The following is a 22,912-nucleotide window of genomic DNA, read 5'->3' on the forward strand; positions in this document are numbered from 1 at the left end:
TGTGCACGGGTGCAGAAGCAAATTTCCCGGGCTGGATAGGCAGAGATTATTATACTATACCAAAAGCATCCATAGGCTTTATCTAAAATGTAGTGTTTTTTTAATGGCCAGGTTAGGTGTGATTACGTCCATTAACCTTTCCAGCTCAATATTTCTGTGGTCATTAGCCTTGATGGCCTTTCTGAGTATCTCTAAATTCTGGGCAGGGCTGCCTCAAAATAAATTTGTATGAAATATCTTTGATCCATGGTATTCTTTAAAAAACAAATCAGAAGTATCTATAGGAGGCAGAGCCCTGGCATCCCCAGACCATCTGGAATTTCTGCAGACTCATCCTGAATAAAGTTTTGCCTTCTTCCTCCTCATGGACAATCAGAAATTCTGAAGTTTGTCCAAAACTGGCTGCTAAGTTTTCCATTTGGAAACAAGAGGGCTTTGTTCTCCTGCTACTCCTTCTCCCAAATGTGGTTTCCTCCTCTTGGGACTCTCTCAACAGTAGCACAGAAGGGAATCTCTTTCCCTAATCAGAGATTGTCCCCGGCCCCTCACCTCCTACTCCTAGGATATTTTCTATAATGTTTAAGTGGTTTCCCGTTTCATCATATAGATGGGCTTCACTTCCTATAGGCCATGGACCCCTAGGAGGAAGGAGACAGCCCTGGCAGCCAAGAACTCACCCCAGCTGACAGTTGCTTCCTCCTCTATGCCTTACTCCCTGTCTTTGGCCAGCTGTTCCTGCCCCACAACCCAGGTGCTGGATTGGAACGCCCCTTCTGTATCTTTACAACACCCCATGGACAATCCCCCTGCTGCCTGGAGAAGGAGACTCCATCTGGCCTCTTCCTGATCCCACCTAGCCTGAGCCCTTTGTCTTCTTTCTTTTATATTTCAAAGCTGCTGTCCCAATAGGTTCCTCCCACTTACTTCCATCACAGGAAACTCTCCCAGAAGACCCAAGGCCCCACCCATTAACAGTCAGGGAAGGGTTATTTCTTTCCAGGCTAATCAAGAGACCTGTCCCAAATTCCCAGGCACCAGGAGAGCTAGCAGACAGGAGAATAATGAATTAGAGGCAGCAAGGGGCCAGAGCCTTGGAACTCCAGAGTGCCTTAGAGAATGTCTAGGGATTCATGACTAGATTCCAGGGGGTCCCTAAAAGTGGATGGGTCTTTATTTCGTTGTCATTGGTTTCCTTTGTAAGACTGTGTATTGCTTTTTATGTACTGACAAACATAGATGTTCTGAGATTGGCACACACACACACACACACACACACACACACACACACACACACACACACACACCCCACGGAGAACCACTGATCTACTCCAGGCCCTTCACAAACAAGAAAAACTAAAAACTGAAACTCAGATAGGATGAACAATTTGCCTAAGGTCACAGGAAATAAGTGGCAAAGCTGAGTACTCAGACTCCAAATGGAATATTCTATCCAGTGCATGGAAAGAAAACCTGAATTCCTCACCCTGGTATTCAAATCCCTTTAACATTCCTGTTCAGGTGTATCTCTTACTATGATGCTTCACCATTCCATAATTTTCATTGCTAATCTTTGTCTTTCTCCATAGTGCTGAAGGCCTTATTCTCCCTCCATTCTCTCTCCCCCCTCTGCTCTCTGTCTCTCTGTCTCTGTCTCTCTGTCTTTCTCTCTCTCTCTCTCTCTCTCTCTCTCTCTCTCTCTCTCTCTCTCTCTCTCTCTCTCTTTGTCTGTCTCTGTCTGTCTCTCTCTCCCTCTCCAGCTCTGTTTCTGTCCCCCCTCTGCTTTCTCTATCTCTGTCTCTGTCTCTCTGTCTGTCTCTCTGTCTGTCTCTCTCTCTCTCTCTCTCTCTCTCTCTCTCTCTCTCTCTCTCTCTCTCTCTCTCTCTCCTTCTCTCTCTGTTTCTCTCTCTGTCTCTCTGTCTCTGTCTCTGTCTCTGTCTGTCTCTCTGTCTGTCTCTCCCTCTCCAGCTCTGTTTCTGTCCCCCCTCTGCTTTCTCTGTCTCTGTCTCTGTCTCTGTCTCTCTCTCTCTGTCTCTCTCCCTCTCCAGTTCTGTTTCTGTCCCCTCTCTGCTTTCTCTGTCTCTCTCTCTCTCTCTCTGTCTCTGTACTCTGTCTCTATGTCTCTGTCACTCTCTGTCTCTCTCTTCAGCTCTGTTTCTGTCTCTCTCTCTCTCTCTCTCCCCCCTCTGCTTTCTCTGTCTCTCTGTCTCTGTTTCTCTGTCTCTCTCTGTCTCTGTCTGTCTGTCTGTCTCTCTCTCTCTCTGTCTCTCTCTCCAGCTCTGTTTCTGTCTGTCTCTCTCCCCCCTCTGCTTTCTCTATCTCTGTCTCTCTCTCTGTCTCTGTCTTTCTCTGTCTCTGTCTCTATGTCACTCTCTGTCTCTCTCTCTCCAGCTCTGTTTCTGTCTCTCTCTCTCTCTCCCCCCTCTGCTTTCTCTGTCTCTGTCTCTGTCTCTGTCTCTGTCTTTCTCTGTCTCTATGTCTCTGTCACTCTCTGTCTCTCTCTCCAGCTCTGTTTCTGTCTCTCTCTCTCTCTCTCCCCCCTCTGCTTTCTCTGTCTCTGTCTCGCTGTCTCTCTCTGTCTCTGTCTCTGTCTGTCTGTCTGTCTCCCCCCGCCTCTCTCTCATATACATATACCCTACCTTACAGTGGCAAAGGCGAGTTCCAGATTCAAACTATAACATGTGCATGTGTCCACGAGGTAACCCCCACTAATTAACCCGTGGAATTCAATTGTCAGTGGATCAGCAAGGAATATAGCAAGGATCCCCAGATGTCCCCTTTTTTTTGTTTTGGGAGCTCCCCCTCCCCCAGGATTCCCTTACCAAAGGGAAAGGTCATAGTATAGTAAAAGAGCCCTGAGTTTGGAGTAAGCAGACCTCAGATGTAATTATGACTTGGCTGCTGTTCCTTGTACATAGCATCTCAGACAATTCAATTTACCTCCCTAAAGTGAGAGAATGGCCTAGGGTTGGGGTCTATGGGTAGATTTCTGGGACAGTCAGTGAGATTAGAAGGGACAAGTCAGATCTATGCATTTCTACGGATCTTTGGTTTCTTTTGGAAAACTACATATTTTATTTTAGTGTATTTAAATACATTATGTGCACAGGTTTCACCAGTTGACAAGAAATTTGTGATGCAAAAAAGGCTAGGAACCCCTAGAAAATCCCCAAGGTCTTCTCCAGTCTTAAATTCTATGAGCACAACTTAACAGTTTGCATTTTTTTTTCTTTTTTCTGCTCTTGTTACAGTCACATACTACTGAAGCTACAAGATAGGCCACAGAAGGCCTGGCTGATGATTAAAAACCTTCTCAATGAAATGTCAGCTTACATGTCTCTAGTCTTTTACAAAGCATGATTCTTTGAGCCTCAGTTTCCTTGCCTGTAAATTATTTCAGTACTTAGTGGGTGATCAACCCTCCACTGGTATCCCATCTAGACGTTCTCATCCTGTCTGTGTCTTTTTATCACTCCACTCTAGTGAATCTTCCCATGTCATTGAGATTCTTTTTCTAGATTAGGGGTTCTTCCTAGTGGAATTGCTTGCCAGCTCTGAGACCAGGGGCAGAGAAGAGTGGAGGGGAAGATCATGAATCATATAACCATGGAAAATATTCTAAATTAATTAATTAATTTCAAAAAATAGATTAGGGATTCTTAAACTATGGGTTCATGAACTTATTTTTCAATATCACAGGCTTCCATTGTAGTCCTTGGCATTTTATTTTATGAATTTACAAACTTTTTTTTTTTCCTGAGAAAGTGCTTATGGGCTTCAGCAGACTGTCCAAAGGGACCAGGTTAAACAAAAGACTAACTCCATGCTTGAGGTCATTAAAGATCCAATGGATGCCAGTATAGCCCCTGAGCCATCCATCTATTACCTTTCATTCTCTCTTCAATAATGATACACATTGGGATAATATGTATATTGATGTTATATTTTATAATCCTTCTTACATTCAAGTTGTGATGGCAGAACTGTAAAACAGAAATCTTTTACCAACTCTCTTTCAGGGTTGCTTTAGACAAAAAGTACTTTGTAATAATCTTAAAGTGCTAGAAAGCTATTTGACTATTTATTTGATTATCATTATTATTATTCCTATAATAGCTTCTAAAAGGATGTAATTCAAGTGATATTATCCTTATTGGGGGCCTTAAATGGTAAATTGCTGAGTGTAGACTAGATCCCTAAAGACTAGGGAGCCATTGAAGATTTTTCAATTGAGGAGTTTGTCCTATTAAAATTTATACTTGAGATGTTCCTGAAAAGGGGAAAAATATAGCCTACATACTCCTTCTGTAGCTACCTACAGTGTTGTAGCAGTTCTGGTTGCTAGATGAGACCCCTAGGTTTCCTGCATGAAAAAAGTAGGATCTTGCCATAGACTCAGGCCAGAGAGCAGTCAGGATTATCTTCCCCTTTATTATTAGGGTCTAGTTTATCTACTAGTCAAGACAGCTAAGTGGCACAGTGGATAGAGTGCTAGAACTAGAGTCTGGAAGACCCTGGGTGAATCATTTAAACATGTCTGCCTTAGTTTCCTCATCTGTAAGATAAGCTAATGAGGAAAATGGCAAACCACTCTGATATCTTTGCCTTGAAAACCCTAAACGGTATCATAAAGAGTAGGACACAACTAAAAGAATTGAACCACTGGAAAGTTTCACTATGGGGCCCTTTTTCCCTGTCATATAGGTCAGCAACATCCAGACTCATAATAGTACTTCTCAGATCTCCAGCTGCAAAACCATTTTGGCCCAAGGCATGGACCCAACCAATGAGTTCTCCTTCAGCTGTAAAAATGTTGGCTGGAGCCTAGGCTGATACTCCAAGAATTCACGCCTGAGACCCTGAATTCTGACTCATTCTACCTCTTTCCTGATCACTCTATGTACATCCAGAATGAATAAGGCTTTTCAGTGCCTAGTTTTCTCCTCAAAATGAGAAACCCAATATTTATTGGCTGCCACAGAGCCTGGAGAGAATTAACTCCCCAAGTGTCTGAGACCCTGCAAAGGAAGAGGGTCACTGTCACTCCTTGAGGAGGCAGAATAGTAATCGTGACTCTGATTCTGTACCATTTTAAGGGTGACAGAGTACTTTCCTCATTCAGGACAATTGTGTGAGACAGGAAGTGTAAGTATTAACCCCACATTGTACATCTCTGTATAGTCCCCAGAGGAATATAGCTCATAATGAAGCCAGGGGAATAACGAATGATGCCTTCACTGGGTCCCCAGCTCTATAATTGTCTAGAAATCCAACAATAATCATATTTCAAGGATCAATGATTTTGCCCACACAGGCAATCCTAGCATCATAGACAGAGGCAGAAAGGACTTGAAAGATCCAACCTGGCTAAGTCCCTGATTCTACATATGAGGAAACTGAGGCAAAATGCTTATGGGTTTTACCCCAAGTCACACAACTAGTAAATCTCTGAACCTATTTCCTTTGGTTCTAAATCTAGTCTTCTCTTTTTTTCTACTAGGCTGCCCTTCCCTCCAGTATAGGCTTCTATATTCTCTGAGGCTTTGGGTGTTGTTGAAGTTGTAAAAATTTACCCTCTTCACACTTAGATCAGTCTGCCATCTTTGGGCCATTCTTAAACACATCCAGTGCTACAAGACTCACCAAAGGTTGTACTGGGCTGGCAGTACCTTTAAAAGTCAAAGGGAACTTTCAAACCATAAGGAGATAGGAAACCACTTTTCTAAGAGAGCTATAAAGTTCTCACTCACATCATAAGTATGAGAACCCCTATTGTACAGGTAAGAAAATCAAAGTCAAGGAGCCTTAGTAAATCACCCAAGATCACCCACCAGAGGGAAATTTCTTTCTTTCTTTCTTTCTTTCTTTCTTTCTTTCTTTCTTTCTTTCTTTCTTTCTTTCTTTCTTTCTTTCTTTCTTTCTTTCTTTCTTTCTTTCTTTCTTTCTTTCTTTCTTTCTTTCTTTCTTTCTTTCTTTCTTTCTTTCTTTCTTTCTTTCTTTCTTTCTTTCTTTCTCCTTTCTTTCTCCTTTCTTTCTCCTTTCTTCCTTTCTTTCTTCCTTCCTTTCTTTCTTTCTTTCTTTCTTCCTTCCTTCCTTTCTTTCTTTCTTTTTTCTTTTTTTCTTTCTTTCTTTCTTTCTTCCTTCCTTCCTTTCTTTCTTTCTTTCTTTCTTTCTTTCTTTCTTTCTTTCTTTCTTTCTTTCTTTCTTTCTTTCTTTCTTTCTTTCTTTCTTTCTTTCTTTCTTTCTTTCTTTCTTTCTTTCTTTCTTTCTTTCTTTCTTTCTTTCTTTCTTTCTTTCTTTCTTCCTTCCTTTCTTCCTTCCTTTCTTCCTTTCTTCCTTCCTCTCTTCCTCTCTCCCTCTCTCTTTTTCTTTCTTTCTGTCTGTCTTTTCTTTCTTTTTCTTCCTTCCTTCCTTCCTTTTTTGTTCTTTCTTTTTCTTCCTTCCTTCCTTTCTTTCTTTCTCTCTTCCTCTCTCTCTCTTTTTCTTTCTGTCTGTCTGTCTTTTCTTTATTTTTCTTCCTTCCTTTTTTGTTCTTTCATTCTTTCTTTCTTTCTTTTTCTTTCTTCTTTCTTTCTTTCTTTCTTCCTTTCTTCCATTCTCTCTCTCTCTCTCTCTCTCTCTCTCTCTCTCTCTCTCTCTCTCTCTCTCTCTCTCTCTCTCTCTCTCCCTCCCCCCCACCTTCTCTTTTAGTATTAGTTCTAAGACAGAAGAGCAGTAAGAGCTAGGCAACGGGGGTTAAGTGACTTGCCCAGAGTCACACAGTTAGGAAATATCTGAGGCCAGATTTGAGCCCAAGGATCCCCTATAACCAGAGCTGACACTTTATCTACTATGCCACCTCACTGCCCCAGTATACTTTTTCTAATACCAGAGTGCTTAAGGATAACAGTGGAGTCTTCTCCCCTGGTAGGATTGAAGACTATGACAGATTCTCATACATCTGGGATGATTTCTCCCAGACTGTCTTCTGTGATTAGACCCAAGTGGCTACCGATGAGCAAAATTATTTTAAAAGTTTCTTCCTGTTTTACAGTGTTGTGATTCTTTTTTTCTTTCTTTTTTCATTCTTTTACTTTTTCTGTTAGAAACAACTCTAAGACAGAAGGGCAAAAGCTAGATATATGGGGTTTAATCAACTTGCCCAGAGTTACATATTTAGGAAGTGTCTGAGTTCAGATTTGAACCCAGAACCTCCTGACTCTAGGTCTGGGACTATCTACTGAGCCACCTAGCTGCTCCTCAGAGGCAGGTTTCTAACATTGTTCTTCTAACTCCCAAATCAGGACTTTTCCCCTTTAATAACACTGCCTCTCACAATTTGATTTTAAAGTCCCTTCTTTGCATGTTGTCCCTAATATTTAGCTGTCACTGATCTCTGCTCCCTCAATCATGCTCTTGTCTTTTCTTTTCTTTCCCTCCACTTCCCCAACTTTGGAAGCTTCCATGTCACACTTATTTTTTGACATTTTGTATAATAACTAGCATTTATATAGCATTTTAAGATTTGCAAGACATTTTTATGCATACAGGGAATCCTCCAAATCATAGCTTTAATCACTAAGTCTTTAAGCTTATGTCTTAGCTAAAAAAAAATACACTAAGAATTTTGGGGCATAGAAGCAACTGGGTGGTTCAGTGGATTGAGAGCCAGGCCCAGAAATGGGAAGTCCTAGGTTCAAATCTGGCCTTAGACACTTCCTAGCTATGTGACCCTGGGCAAGTCACTTAGCCCCCATTGCCTAGCCCTTACCACTCTTCTGCCTTGGAGCTAATACACAGAATTGATTCTAAGATAAAATGTAAGCCTTTAAAAAACAATTTTGGGGACATTCTGTATTGTCTCATATGATCCTCACAGTCCTGTGTATTAGGTTCTGTTATATCCATTTTTTCAGATGAGGAACTTGAGGGCAAGAAAGGCAAAGCAAAGTACCCATGGTCACACATCCAGTAAGGTCCCCTAGGTGGCTCAGTGGATAGAGCTCTGGGCCTGGAGTCAGGAAACTCATCTTTCTCAGTTTGAATCTGGTCTCAGATAATAGCTGTGTGACTCTGAGCAAATCACTTAATCCTTTATCCTTTGCTTTAGTTGCTTCATCTATAAAATGAAATGGAGAAGAAAATGTCAAACCATTCCAAGTATCTCTGCCAAGAAAAGCCCAAATGGGGTCATGAAGAGTTGGACACAACACATTACTGAGTAGTGACGAAAACATAAAAAATACTTTTTAAATGCTTTTTTCCATTCATTTGTTCTATCTTACAAAAAAAAAAATAAACCTTGAAGCTTAAAGTGGTTAAATGACTTGCAAGTACTATATTTTGTCTCTTAATCCAGTGTCAGAGTCAGGATTTGAACTCTGGCCCTCCTATAGCTACATCTAGTACTCTATCCACTGTGTCACCTAACTACCCCTTTATGATTATCTCATCCAAGGTCAGAGGGGGACCATGTTTATTTGAACTCTGTAGATTCTCCCAGGAACCAGCACAGTTATTGGCCCATAGTATATGCCTAATAATTGTGTGTTCATTTGTTTTTAATACCTATTTGTGCAGAACTTTCTTTTAATATGGCTCTGATTTTAGGGTTGGAAAATCAAAGCGGACCCTCTTTCAAGGAGTTTACGGTAAAAAAATGATGAGATACACACATTATCTGTGGCATGGGGTCAAGGGAAAGTGATAATGTACAAAGCTGAGTCCACATACGATTTTGGAAGAAATTAGACAAGGGAATTCTTTTCAGGTGGATCAAGAAAGACCCCATAGAAAAGATGGCAGCACCTAAGTTGTTTCCTTAGGGAAGAGAGACTCTCCCAAACATGGGGGCAGGACCAACAGAAGCAAAAAGAGAGAGGAGGCAATGGGAGGGAGGAGAGAGTGTTATTATGACATTCCTACTATCTAAATGGGAATCAGTCTATTCCCATTTGACACGCAGGAGGGTGAAGGCTCCGAGGAGTTAAAGGACAGTCCATCTGTAGCTCTTGACTCCCATCCTAAGCACTCTTTGACCCATCTCTAAACTAACATTAGATTGGAATCACTGAAGGTCACAAAATATCTGAGTTGGATGGAATTTTAGGGATCATTCAAGTCTTGCCCCTTAATTCTACAAAGAGGAAACTGAGGCCCAATATAGGGAAGCCTATGAAGATATGAACTGGTCTGGGAAAGCTCATTTCCTAGCCCAATGTTAGCTCTAGCAGGAATCGAGCCCAGGACCCAAGAGATGACCAAAGGAAGCCAATTAATAGTTGACACTGTCAACCCCCCTTCACTTTGGATTTCAACTCCCTTTTGAATTAGAGCCTCAGAGGTAAAATGCACTTTCTCTAATCTCCACACAAAATGGATTTTAGCAACTGGATTTTATTGAAAAAACCACCCCCTCCTCCCACCCCCAACATTTGAAAACATATTGTCTTCTTTCCAGTAGTTCATTTTGCTTTCCAAAGTGATTAATGAATTAAAGATGCGGTGTATTTATTCTTTTGCCTGATTACCATTGTGTAATAAATCTAAGCAGTGGGGTTTGTCGATAGGAGAAGACCAACCTGCCGCTTTGGAAAATAAAGGTTTATACATCAAGATTAGCGTCCAACTCCCAGACTCTGAATAAAATGCACATGTAAAAATAAATGGGGAGTTCAGAGGGAAGTCAGTTAGAAGACTGAAGCATGATGGCGGCACTGCCCGAGAATGGCTTTCCACATCTGTCTCTGTTGACTGGTCATTGAGATTTATGGAATATCAGGAAAACCACATAGTATTGTGGTGTTGATCCAGTCCAATCCAATTTAATTCAGCAAATATTTATTAAGCTTTTTCAACAAGGCACTGTGCTAGACACTGAAGATGCAAAGATTAAATACCAGATAGTCCCTGCCCTTGAGAAGCTTATATTGTCCTAGGAAGATACAAAATGTATACAGATGGAGTCAATCTGGACAAAACCCTTCTCTGACCTGGTCCTAAGTGTGCTCATCTGTATAATTCTTGTTTGTTTGACCATGTCTGATTCTTTGTGACCCCGTTTGGGGTTTTCTTGGGGAAAAAAAAGTTTTCCATTTCATTTTACGGATGAGGAAATGGAGGCAAATGGAGTTTAGTGACTTGCTCAGGGTCACACAGTTAGTGAGACCAGATTTGAACTCAGGAAGATAAGTCTTTCCTGACTCCAGCCCAGCCCTCTATCCACTGCATCATCTGGTTGCCATTCTATATAACAAGATTAGCTAGATGTTCTCCAGATATCTGTAGACCCTGACATATAGGGAACTGAGAAAGAACTAGGCATTGTCTAGTCAGCAAGATTAACCTCAATAACCTCAGTACAGCAGCAGAGTTAGTCTAAAATCAGTGGTGTATTGAGATAACAACATCCGCCACTGTTGGCGGGGGAATTTGGGAGGCTTGAGTTCTTGTGCTCTTCTACTAATTTTTATTTGAGTAACTTAATTATGGTCTTTGGATCTCAGTTTCCTCATCTGTGAGTTATGGGAAGGTGTTAACCTTGTATCCCATGAAAAAATCCCTAGTGATCCCTAACCAGATTAAAACTAAAAAGGAACATATTTAACAAAATAAATACAAATGCAATACAGCATAAATGATGTTAATTTGTGATTTTCTAAATCAATATGGGACCACAGGATTTCCATAGTTTGATATTATTGGTATAGATAATCTCTAAAGTTCCTTCTAACATAATAACATAAGATATGCCTCATATGTCTAGCTTAACTAAAGTTGAAGATGGGCACCTAGGAACCACAGTATATAGAGTGCCTGGAGTCAGGAAGAGCTGAGTTCAAATCCCTCCTCACACACTTACTTAGCTGTGGGACCCCAAGCAAATTGCTTAACCCCATTCAACTCAGTTTCTTAATTTGGAAAATGAACTGGAGAAGGAAATGGCAAACTATGCCAGTATATTTGCCAAGAAAACCCCAAATGAATGAATAACATCAAACACTGAAGTTGATGCTTCTGCCTATCACTGATGAATAATAATAAATAAAAAATAGAATAATTTTTAAGTAGAATAGCTAGCATTTACGTAGCACTTTAAGATAGACAAAACGCCAGACACACATTCTCTCCTTTGGGGTAAAGTGCATGAGGCTTGAGTTGTTTCTCTAATAAAAGGGAAGGATTTGCATTGTTGCATCCACACTCTTTTCCCCAGTCCCTGTCCCCTCTGTGAATAGCAGCCAAACTCACACAACCCGATGGGCATTGATAGCAAATTCCAAACAGAGATAAACATTCAGTTCTTACAAAGCTGAGTCCCAAAGGGTCAGAAGTGTAGTCTCAGTCCCCCTGCCCATGGACTTTGCCATTTCTTTTTTTCATGGACCCAGAACCTAGTTCCTGAAATGGACCTGCACAGAAGAAGTCGCCTTACTATAACTTATCCCCTTGAGAAAAGACCCAGGGCTGAGTCAGAGCAGCTATATGAAGTCATCAGAGTTTGTCTTGGGAAATGACAGCCTCCTTAAGCCTCAAGGCTTTGTGATAAAGTGGGAAAAAATGATGGATTTGGAGAGGATTCGAATCCCAGCCCTGAAATATACTACCTGTATAACTTTGGGAAAGTCATTTCCCTTCTTTTTGCCTCAGTTTCCTCATTGCACTCTCTTTAGATCTGTGATCTCTTTATTCCCTTACTGTCCTCTTCTCTCCATACTCTCCTAGCCTTCTAGATACTCTGCCTCTCTGGGAAGGGGAAGTCCTGCCCATTCCCCCAGTCAAAAGACCTGACTTGGGGTCTGATTCTAACAAGACCTTGGGCACATTGCCCATTGTCCAGGCCAGCTGTTCTTCATCCACTTAATTGGGTATGGAAGGATAATGAGAACGTTGAACTAGATGGCCTCAAAGACACATCTGTCCATCTCTAATATTCTTTAAGTATGTTTCTATGGATCCTCAAGGAAGAAACTAACAAACTCATTGGCACTAAGGTATTCATAAATGAAACAGATTATCAAATAGTACAATGAAAAGAGTCTTAGAATTGGAATCAGAGGACCTGAGTTCAAATTCTATCTCTACCATTTATCATTGGGGGCACATATCATGTAGGCAACCCTGGAAATGATTGATTTATTCTCTCTTGGTTTTGACTCCTCTATAAAATGAGAACATTAGACTAGACCAGTTCTGAAACTTTTTGATCTCAGGTAGGTTATGCTGGTAAATGGGGAGCAACTCTTTCTCTAAATATACTGGAGGTACTTATACATTTCATCCTCATTATTAACATTTCTCCATCACTTTATTTAGTGTGTACAATCAATTAAACAATAAGCTAAGACTTGATTAAGTTTGCTAGTTTTCCAGAGGTATAAGTGAATGCACAAACTGAAAATTTAACAATAGGCTCTTGAGAGGCAGCTAGGGAACACAGTGGATAGATCACCAGGTCTGGGGGACCTCTGTTCAAATCTGGCCTTAGACACTTCCTAACTGTGTGACCCTGGGCAAGCTGCTTAATCCTAGTTGCCTAGCCCTAACTATTCTTCTACCTTAGAACTGATACTAAGACAGAAGGTAAAGGTTTAAAAAAAAAAACAGGTTCTTGAGACCTTGTTAGAGCTGAGCTACCTTTAGCAGGTCCTCCCTGGTCTCAGGAATCATTTCCATTTTTAAAAATTATTGAGAACCCTTTAATGCTGTTAAAAGTTTAGGACCCCAAAGAGGTTTTCTTTATATAGGGTATATCTATTATGTTAAAATATTTATTAATAATTACCATACTAAAATTTTTAAATGTTCCACTTAAATATCTCCTTAATTTTTTTTAAAATAATGGCAAGGAATGCATTACATGTTAATATAAATAGCATATTTACATGAAAAGATCTATATTTTCCCCAAAAAATCATTTGAGAAGAGTGGCATTGTGTTTTATATATATATATATATGTATATATATATTTTTTTAAACCCTTACCTTCAATATAATACTGTGTATTGGCTCCAAGGCAGAAGAGTGGTAAGGGCTAGGCCATGGGGGTCAAGTGACTTGTCCAGGGTGACACAGCTAGGAAGTGGTTGAGGTCAGATTTGAACCTAGGACCTCCCGTCTCTAGGCCTGGTTCTCAATCCACTGAGCCAGCTCCCCTCTGGTATATATATTTTTACAAATCTCTTTTATATCTGGTTTAATCTAAGATAGCTGGATTCTCCTATCTACTTCTATATTCAATATATTGTGATGTTAGTTTGGTTGAAATATATAAAGAAAATATAGTCTTACAAGATAGGGAAGTGAAAATGGGAGGAGTACTGGTAGGCAAATAATATTTAGTATTATTATGACAATAATTTGACCAAGTCAATTCTTGGACCACATTTGAGACCCACTGGTTTAGAGGTTATCTCAGGTCTTTTCTGCCTCTATATTCTAGGGTATATAGTGCAATGAAAATAGTACTACATATGGAATCAGTGGACTGGGTTTCAAATCCACCTCTGTTGCTGACTTTGTTACCTCTCCAGACTTCAGTTTCCTCAGCTCTAAAACAAAAGGGATTTAAAGATCCTTCTGGCTCCAAACATATGATGTCATAATGATAAAAATCATCATAACTTAATAGCTATCATTCTTCAGGTCCTAGAACTGGAAGATAATTTAGATTCATAAGAATGGCTGTTCTGTTGGCTCTGATGAAATGGGAAGCAAACTTGGTGGTAGTAATGTTGGTTGGATCCATTTTAAATTTGATCCTACTCTTCCCAGGGAAAGTAGGGAAAGTATATTTAGAGAGGTTGAGTAATTTGTCCAAGGTCACCCAATAGCAAAGCTAAGGGATGATGTGTTTATACTTCTGTCTTTTCAACAAGTATTCCTTTGGGGGAGAGAGAGAAAGAGAGACAGACAGAGGAAGGAAGGAAGGAAGGAAGGAAGGAAGGAAGGAAGGAAGGAAGGAAGGAAGGAAGGAAGGAAGGAAGGAAGGAAGGAAGGAAGGAAGGAAGGAAGGAAGGAAGGAAGGAAGGAAGGAAGGAAGGAAAGGAAGGAAGGAAGGAAGGAAGGAAGGAAGGAAGGAAGGAAGGAAGGAAGGAAGGAAGGAAGAAAGGAAGGAAGGAAGGAAGGAAGGAAGGAAGGAAGGAAGGAAGGAAGGAAAGGAAGGAAGGAAGGAAGGAAGGAGGAAGGAAGGAAGGAAGGAAGAGAAGAGAAGAGAAGAGAAGAGAAGAGAAGAGAAGAGAAGAGAAGAGAAGAGAAGAGAAGAGAAGAGAAGAGAAGAGAAGGAAGGAAGGAAGAGAAGGAAGGAAGGAAGAGAAGAGAAGGAAGAGAAGGAAAGGAGGGAGGGAGGGAGGAGGAATGGAAGGAAGAATGGAAGAAGGTAAGGAAGTTACCCACAGCTACACCGAGAGAATTCAAATGTCAGCTTCTGATTCCAGATCCAGGGAGCCTGGGTCACCTTTCTCTACAGGACTCCTCCCACCCCCATGGCCAGACCCTCCAGTGCATGGATGATTATGAAATATCCAGTGTACTGCGGGTAGGAAGGCTCCTTCCCCCTCCAGCCCCAGGTTCCGCTTTGATGCTATCTGTGCTCCTCACACCACTCCGGCCTTCCTTCCCACTTCTCCCCTCACAGTGGCACAAAGCGCTTTTCAAGTAATAGATCCAAGGGGGTAACTTGCCCTGTAAGGCAGACCTGCCTCCCAGGACCTAGCCAGACTCCACCCGCCTCTTCTGTGCAGAACAAGCAGACACGAAAATACCCAGCTGAAGATAAGAGGCGAACCTCCCCTTAGGATTTTACATTTAATTATACAGTGAAAAAGCCTCTTAACAAAGAAGCCCAGGGGACCTAAGGGGGAGGGGGGGAGAGGATGGGGGGGGGCGCTTTTAGAAGCTGGATTTTGCTACCGCGAATTGCATCCTGCCCTGGGGGCTTTCCAATGTGCCTTTGAAATCCATTCAGTTGTAGCCAGAACAAACCTCTAACCGTCTGGGGCTGCCTTTTCCTAAATCCTAATAACATGATTGCAGGTGATTTTTCTCATGTTCCAATGATGAGGACTGAATGGAATGGCTTTCCTGATCTTCCCGTTACTGGGGCTTTGCATTTCTATGGCAGAATCCTCAGATATACGAATATTTCTGTGTTGTCTCATCCTGCAGAATGGGAACTCTTTGAGGGCAAGAGTAGTTAGCACAACGCCTGCTCTGTAGTAAATGCTCAATAAATGTTTGTTGACTGAGTGACTAAAGGGAAAACTGGCTGAGGAAAGGTGGCTTCACCCCAAGATGAGGTGAAATAAAATAATAATGATCACTGCTCCTACCTTGGCTCAATTTACATCTCCAAAATGAGGGATGTTACCTAAATGATCACTAAGATGTCTTCTAATTTATACCCCTAAAGTCTGGGTCCATGCCTCCAATTCTTTAGTGGCCACACTTTGAGGGAGGGGTACAGGTCACATCTAGAGATAGAGAAAATTGAAGAAGAGACAGGTGAGAGAGATGGAGAGAGAGGAGAGGAGGGGGGGAAGGGGAGAAAAGAGAGGAGAAAAGAGAGAGATAGACAAAGACAGAGAAAATGGAAGAGGAGACAAGTAAAAGATGGAGATGAGAGGAGAGAATAAGTGGGGGAAGGGGAGAAAAAGAGAAGAGAAAAGAGAAAGATAGACAAAGATAGAAAAAGAGAGATGGAGAAATGGAGAGACAGAAAGAGACATACAGAGAAACAGAGATAGAAAGAGATAGTCAGAGAGAAAGACAGACAGATACATATGTATACGGGGAGAGAGAGAGAGAGAGAGAGAGAGAGAGAGAGAGAGAGAGAGAGAGAGAGAGAGAGAGAGAGAGAGAGAGAGAGAGAGAGAGAGAGAGAGAGAGAGAGAGAGAGAGAGAGAGAGAAACTGCACCTGGATGAGAGTAGTTTGCTCAGGTGTGGGGTGGGAGAAATTTTTGCTAATTCCATGGGTTCATTAGAATTTTGCTGGTGCTAATGATTTCTGGGGAAAAAAAATTTGCTAGCTTGGGCTAGCAGTGACCCTATCATAAGGCCAAGTAATGAAGTAATTCCATTCTAAGAAAAATCTTCCTCACCAAGGCTGTCCAAAAGTGGAAATGGTTACATTGGGAGAAAGAGAGATCTCCATCACTGAAGGTCTTCAAGCCAAAACTGGGTGACCTCCCATCAGTGGTGTTATAGAGGGGATTCCAGCTCAAGCACTGATTAGATTAAATTCTTTTTGAGGTTCTTTCTGGGTTTTGGTATATCAAGAATTGAACCTCTGATGGGATTGTAGGATCCCAGGAAAAGTCATATCAACACTGGAGAGGAGCAGCAGTTCTGGTGAATTCTAACAGTACAGACAAATATTTTCAATCTAACTCTTCTCTCACAGCAACAAAGGAGTTTGAGTTGAATAATGGAGCCAGTTGACTCAATTCTCCACTGTGCTGTAAAGAGAATCACAGAATATGTGAGCTAATGGGAAGGATGGTCAGAATTGTAGGGTGATAAGGAGTTAAAGACTAGCTCTTTCAATACTCCCATTTTACAGATTGATCAATCAGTAAATACTTATTAAATGCCTACTATGTTCCAGGCAAGGTATTAAGTGCTAGGAATGCAAAAAGAGGCAAAAGACAGTCTGTCCTCAAGGAACTTATGATCTAATGGAGGAGCTTTTCATCTAATGATAATGGAACCGAAGTTTTAAGAGGGGAATAAACTTATTCCACATCATACAAATAAATTATTTTCTTCTTTAGAGTAGAGCTAGCCTTGGAATCAGAAAGACCTGAGTTTAAATTCAGCCTCAGGTATTTAGGATCTAATTTAGGATCTACGGGACTCTGGGAAAATCACTTAACCTCTTACTACATCCTTGTTTCTGGGGTCAAGATGGAATCTATCCTTAGATGCTAACTGTGTGACTGTGGGCAAGTCACTTTGTCACTGTATGACTCAGTTTCCTCAACTGTAAAAATGAGGGTAATAAATAGCACCTACTCCCAAGGATGGGTGTGAGGATCAAATGAGATAAAGTTTGTAAAGTGCTATATAAATGCCAGCTCTTATTATCCTTATTCCTTAAGTATTTCTTAGAATTCATCAGCATTATCTGTTCTCTCCTTTGTCTTCATCACTCAACTACCTCTTCTACTGATCTGTGAATATATCACATGGACTTCAACAAAATGGAAGCTCCTTGAGTATAGGAAAGTTGGGTTTTAGTCTTTGTATTCACATCCACAGATGCTGAGTACAACTACAAAGTCTGGTCCACAGTAGGTGCTTACTAAATGTTGATTGTTTGATTAGTAGGTGTTTAATGAGTGCTTGTCCAGATTAGACTGAATTGTGGCACGAGAGCCCAGAATGGACAACAGACCTTCTGACACCTAAGCATTGCTAACACCATGCCCTGCTCATCTTTAGCTCCTTTCCAAGAAGAGAATGCACTGCTACTTGGAGTATTTAGGAGAAAACAAAGTGATCCATTCCCTTTCCCTTCCCAGTCCAACCAGTCAGTGCCAGTCCTTAACACTGTACAGCTCTGCTTGATTAGAAGTGCCAGGACTGCAGGGCTTGGTAGCTCTCTCCCTCACCCCTGGCCAGTTTCAAATCATTTTGATGTTCTCTGTCACAGCGACTGGGGTTCCAACACAAGGTATGAATTATGGCAGCTCCTTCCAAAGTAGCCCAGTAGCATGGGGGCGGTGGGGGTGGAGAATGACCTGCTCTGGGGGTAGATGTTTCTAAGAATATAGACGTGTGCCTGCTCCTTCCCCAGGACCTGTCCACCTGAGCTCTTGAATATAAACCAATGTGGTACCCAAGGGCACACAAGTGAAATATCATTTCATCAGCATTTTTTTTCATTTCTGTTGGCTCCTCCAATTTTAAAATGGAATCATGTTTAACATCTTAATTAGGGATGGTAATGTACAACAGTTTTTTTTATGAACATCCAGTAATTTAGTCTCCAAGTAAATTAGAGTAAATTTCTCCACAGTGACAACTCAATAAAACAGGGGAAGGCTCCCGTTTTTCAATCACCTGACATCTGTTCCCTGTTTCTACCAGAGAGCTAATGTTACCAGGACAGGTGAGGAGGATGGAGCCCAGGGGGGAAGCTGTGATTTCTAATTCCACCAGCTGCACTCTTCTCTTTCTAAAGGCCAATTGTCCTGTTGGGCCCATTGCTGCCAGCTGAGAAGGTGCAGGGAGACGAATGCCAGGCCTTCAGACCTACTCACAGCAGGATAAAGTCCTTAAGGAAGCCTGGCTGGTCAGAATGAGTCAAACAGTGAGCTAGCCTGTTGTCTGTTGAAAAAAATATATGTAGTGGTTAATTCAAATGAGAACATTTGAGTGTTTTTCTCAGCATAAACCTTTGGTGTCATGAATCAAAGGCAAGTTCAGGGTTTTCTTAGCAGTGGCAAGCTTGGTTAATAACGAATTCCACTCAAACCACTTCCACTGTCCCCTTGTTTAACACATTTGTTTGATAAGTTGTATTGTGGTTTCATTTAAAGGGGAAAAAAGAAGGCAATTGGATGAGAAGAAAACAACTCAGACACGGCTTTAGAACGAGTTGTAAATAGGCTTGGCAAAGCTGGGTTCCCATTCTCTGGAAAGACTGCCATGGGATAGAGAGGTTTAGCATTTTCTGCTTGGCCCAAAAAGGCAGAACTAGGCTCACTGGGTAGAACTTCAAGGGGCACGGATTTAAGTCCAATGTAAAATGAAAGCTCCTGACAATTGGGGTTATCCAAAAGGGAAATGTGCAGTGGGCTCCTCCACTCCTCTTCTCTGCCAGTCTAGAGAGGCCTTTGGCCCCATTCTCCTAACAATATCTTTAGATGCATTCCATAAAGTACATAGGATGACAAAGGAAACCAAAGATTAGTGAAAATGGAGATGGAATTTTTTCCTCATCCAAGTTCATGGATCCCCTGAAATCTCCTCATGGACCCCTCAAAGAAGAGTCTGTAGACTCTGACAATGGAGGGATGTTTGCTCAACTATGGACTGGACTACATATTCTCTGAATGTGTCCCTTCTGATCATGAGATTCTCTAATTCTGAGGTTTCATGGGTATTGCATTATTTCTTTCAAATCAGAAGAGAATGTGACTTGCTATAGGGCAGATGGATAAGCAATCTTGATGACAAAAAATAACTTGAATGTAGATCTTTTGCCTAATTCTGTAGACTTGCAAGATTTTAGAGACGGGATCCCTTTAAAAATAATGCTGGGAAACACTTTAAAGAAGTCACCATAGTCAACATTCCCAATGTTCAAAGAAAAAAAAAAACTGAGGACCAGAGGGGATCAGTATGCAAAATATTTAACTATCTCAAAAAAAAAAAGAAACACAAATTTGAAAAATTTGAAAAAAATGCAAAAAACAAAAAGAAAACATTGCCACAATAACCTTAGAGATGCTGACCAGAATCCAGAGGAATTAGAGAATTTTCTGTGGAAGACAACATTAGAACCTGCTTCTGGCTCCTGCTCCCATTGTAAACCTTCTGCCATGGATGGACTATTCACCCAAAGGTTTCCAGCTGCTTATGATCTAGGTCTCTGTTTCACTCTATTAAACTCTCAATAATTCTAAGTTTAATCCTTAAAGCACCAAAGAAATGGAAATTACTAGCATGTGTCATTTTCACCTGTGTGCATCGATCAGTGACCACACCCAAGCCTGTTCATCTAGGCTGCGTCCATGGATTTGCGACTAATTCCTCTTGGCTCATGGATTCACTAAACATGAGAACTGGAAGAGAACTTGAGGACCATATGGTTTAAGCCTCCTCTCATTTGATAAATTAGTAAACTAAGGTCCAGAGAGGGTAAGCCATTTACCTAAAGTCAAACAGCAGCAAGATAGTGCTCACAAGACAAAAGCAGAATGTAGGTTCTATTTTTCTTCTTTCTCCATAAAGGCAGGATTTTTGGTTTTTCTGTTTCTCTTCTTTGCACACAGGATTTTATGGCATGAGTGAGTGAGTGGGTGAGTGAGTAGAAGCTAGTCAAAGTGAATCTGTACACGAGAAGTATGAGCAGGAAAAGGAAAATGAATTTGATTTGTTAAATCCCTGGGTCTGTGGGACATTCTGTGATGGTCTGGACACCAAGGAAGACGCTGCATTGTCCTGGGTGGCTGTGGTGGTAGCAAGAATGACATTTCCCTAAAAAAATTAAAATTAAAAAATAAAACAGGAGAAACCAAATCATTATGGACTGAATAAGTCAGAAGCCCATTGAAGTCATAAGTCATGAGCAAGAAAGGAAATGATGATGTGAAATCAATTGTAATAAAGTCTTGGTTTACGCAGACAGAGAAGTAGAGAGCTGAGCAATTAGCTGATAAATTCAATCAATGTAGATGGCCAATCAGGAGACTCCAGCCCCTGGAACAATGTTATTTCCTCAGTGATGGGGTATATTTTACCTAAATTTGCAGGATAATTGCCCCAGTTTTCTCTCTCCCTCCCTCCTCTGTCTTTGATTTCTCCCCTTCCCTCTCTTCTTTATCTTTCTCATTCTCCACATCTCTCTCTCTTCCCCTTCTGTCTGTCTTTGTTTCTCTCTTTCTCTGTCTCCCTTTCTTTCCCTCTCTCTCTCTCTCTGTCTCTGTCCCTTTCCTCTTCCCTTCTCTCCTCTCCTTTTCTTTTCTCTTCTCTGTCTCTCTTTATCTCACCACCACCCCCATCTCTGCTATGATTTTCCATTGTACTCTTAGCTAGAGAATCAATTAATAAACTTTTATCTTCATATTTAGAATTCACACATTCTGAAAAAAAATACAAGCTGAGTTCATGAGTCAAGCCACGACTGTACTCAAATTACTATGGGATGTTGGGTAAATCACCTCATTTTGCTGAATCCATTTCCCCATCTGTAAAATGGGTTCTGAATGATCCCAAAGATCCCTCCCAAATTTTTGATGATGGGCAAAAGCTAATTAGCCTGGAGGTCAGGAGACCTTGGCTCTCTACCTGGCTTGGTATAAGACCTTCAATCAATCCTCTTCTCTTTCTGGACTTTTGCTTTCTTACATGAAGTCACTGGATTAAATCTTTCTAAGATTCTTTCTAGCTCTGAAGTCCTATGATTGCAAAATTGAGACCCAGAGAGTTTAAATAAGCCCAGAGTCAAACCCAGGTGTCCCCTGACTCCAGTCCTAATATTGTTTCTGCTGCCTTGCACTGTGAAACAGAGGCCTGCCCATGTGAGCACAGGAGGCTGAATGCCCAGACAGGTCCTGCCTGGCCTGTATAAAGCAGGCCTTTTGGCATTGCTCCTGTTTGCCCAGCTTCCCAGAATCCTCCCCAATCTCACCCAAGATTGTAGTTACAAGTCTTACCCCGTCCCCCTCCCTTCACCTCATAAGGCTCTAACTGTTGCTGGGGAGGCTCCTAGCTTACTCCCTGCATGGAGAGGCAACCTACCCCCACCCCACCCTCAAATGTCTGATATTTGCCATTGTCCATTTTTTTTCCCTACAGAAACTGAAACTTCAGGAAATTACCTTGGCTGAGAATTCTTCGGTAACTTCCCCAGCAGCCCAGCATCAATATATCTGGCACTCCCTCATCCGCTGACTGTCTTATTTATGCAATTGAATTGAAAATAAAAAAAAAAATTCCCATCTCGCTGGCTGAAATCTGTCAAAAGGAGGATCAGCTGAAAGAGGGATTGTGTATGTATGAGGACTGTAGGGAAAACAAAGAGGGAGAGAGATATGCTTGTGGCTGAGAGACAGGAGCAGGACAGACCAGCTGTAGGGAAGACATTAGCAAGTCTGCCAGGATGGGGGTGAGGAGGAGCTCTTTTAGCTATTGTACTAAATCATTTTCATCGAGGGAGACCAATTCCCAGACCCCCACCCTCCTGCCCCTTATCCTGCCACTTCTGAAAATGAACAGTGGAGCTAAATATTCCGTTTCACACAATCACTCCTGCAAATCCATGACAGGGGGCTGTTTTTAATGATCCAGCAACCCCCTCCCAATCATTCATTCATTCATCCCTCCATCCATCCATTCATCTTTTCACTGAACAAATGGTAGGCTATCAAGTGTTTGCCATGTACTACATTCAATGCTGGGGAAGATAAACGCAAACAGGACACGGTCCCTGCCCTCATGGAGTTTTCAGTCTAATAAAGGGTTGATGAATCAAAGATAATTATAATACCTGCTAACCTAAGTGAGGAGGTGATTTTGAAATACTTTGTGGGGCTGGGGAGAAAGTTGGGGAACTGGGGTCAGCAATGTGGATCAGAGAAGTCTTGGGGAGGAGGTAAGAGTTTGGAATTATACCTCAAAGGATGGGGAGTAAGAAGTGACATTTACATAGCCCCTTTCAAGTTTGAGAAAGACTTCCTATATTTTATTATTAAAGCCTCCAACAACCCCCTGATTTAGGTACCTTAGGTACCTAATTCATTGAGGAAGAAACTGGGGCTCAGAGAGTTTAAGGGTCTTCTCCATGGTCACACAGCTTCAGAAGCATCAGAAGCAGGAATGTAAATCTTTCAATAGCTGAGTCCAACCCCCTTTAAGTGGCTATGGCTTATCCTGTGGGAAAGCATGGTACCTGAGCCTTGCCAGAATGATGCCCATCTAGTTCTTAAAAGCTTCCTTTATGCCCACATCTAATTTCTTACCCCTCCCACAGAGAGGAAAGTGTTCCTACTGACACGTCCGTATCCTTCTTGTTAGATGAAGCCACAGACCTTGAGAGGTTTCTCCCCTCTATGAAATGTCACATCCACAATGGATCCACAAGAGACAAACTCCCACAGCTCACATACCATTCTAGAACTCAGTTCCCTGAGGACCTCATCAATCCAGAACAATCCTTGGGATTTAGAGGAAGCAAGAGAGGCCTCTTAGAATCCAAGAGACATCTCATA

The 22,912-nt window shown here is 41.5% G+C and overlaps 1 protein-coding gene across 2 annotated transcripts in view; it reads left to right on the forward strand.

Moving 5' to 3' along the window:
* Positions 1 to 22,912, forward strand: part of MAF (MAF bZIP transcription factor) — a 652,899-nt gene that overhangs the window by 38,577 nt on the left and 591,410 nt on the right. Inside the window, exon 3 of one of the 2 annotated variants that reach the window (XR_008917705.1) lies at positions 21,501 to 21,694. The exons of the other annotated variant lie outside the window; for it this stretch is intronic. The gene's annotated coding sequence lies outside the window, so the exon portion shown is untranslated. The remainder of the gene's footprint in view (positions 1 to 21,500; positions 21,695 to 22,912) is intronic. 2 annotated transcript variants of the gene reach the window in all.

The sequence above is a fragment of the Monodelphis domestica genome, chromosome 1, assembly GCF_027887165.1.
Source record: "Monodelphis domestica isolate mMonDom1 chromosome 1, mMonDom1.pri, whole genome shotgun sequence".
Taxonomy (NCBI): Eukaryota; Metazoa; Chordata; class Mammalia; order Didelphimorphia; family Didelphidae; genus Monodelphis; species Monodelphis domestica.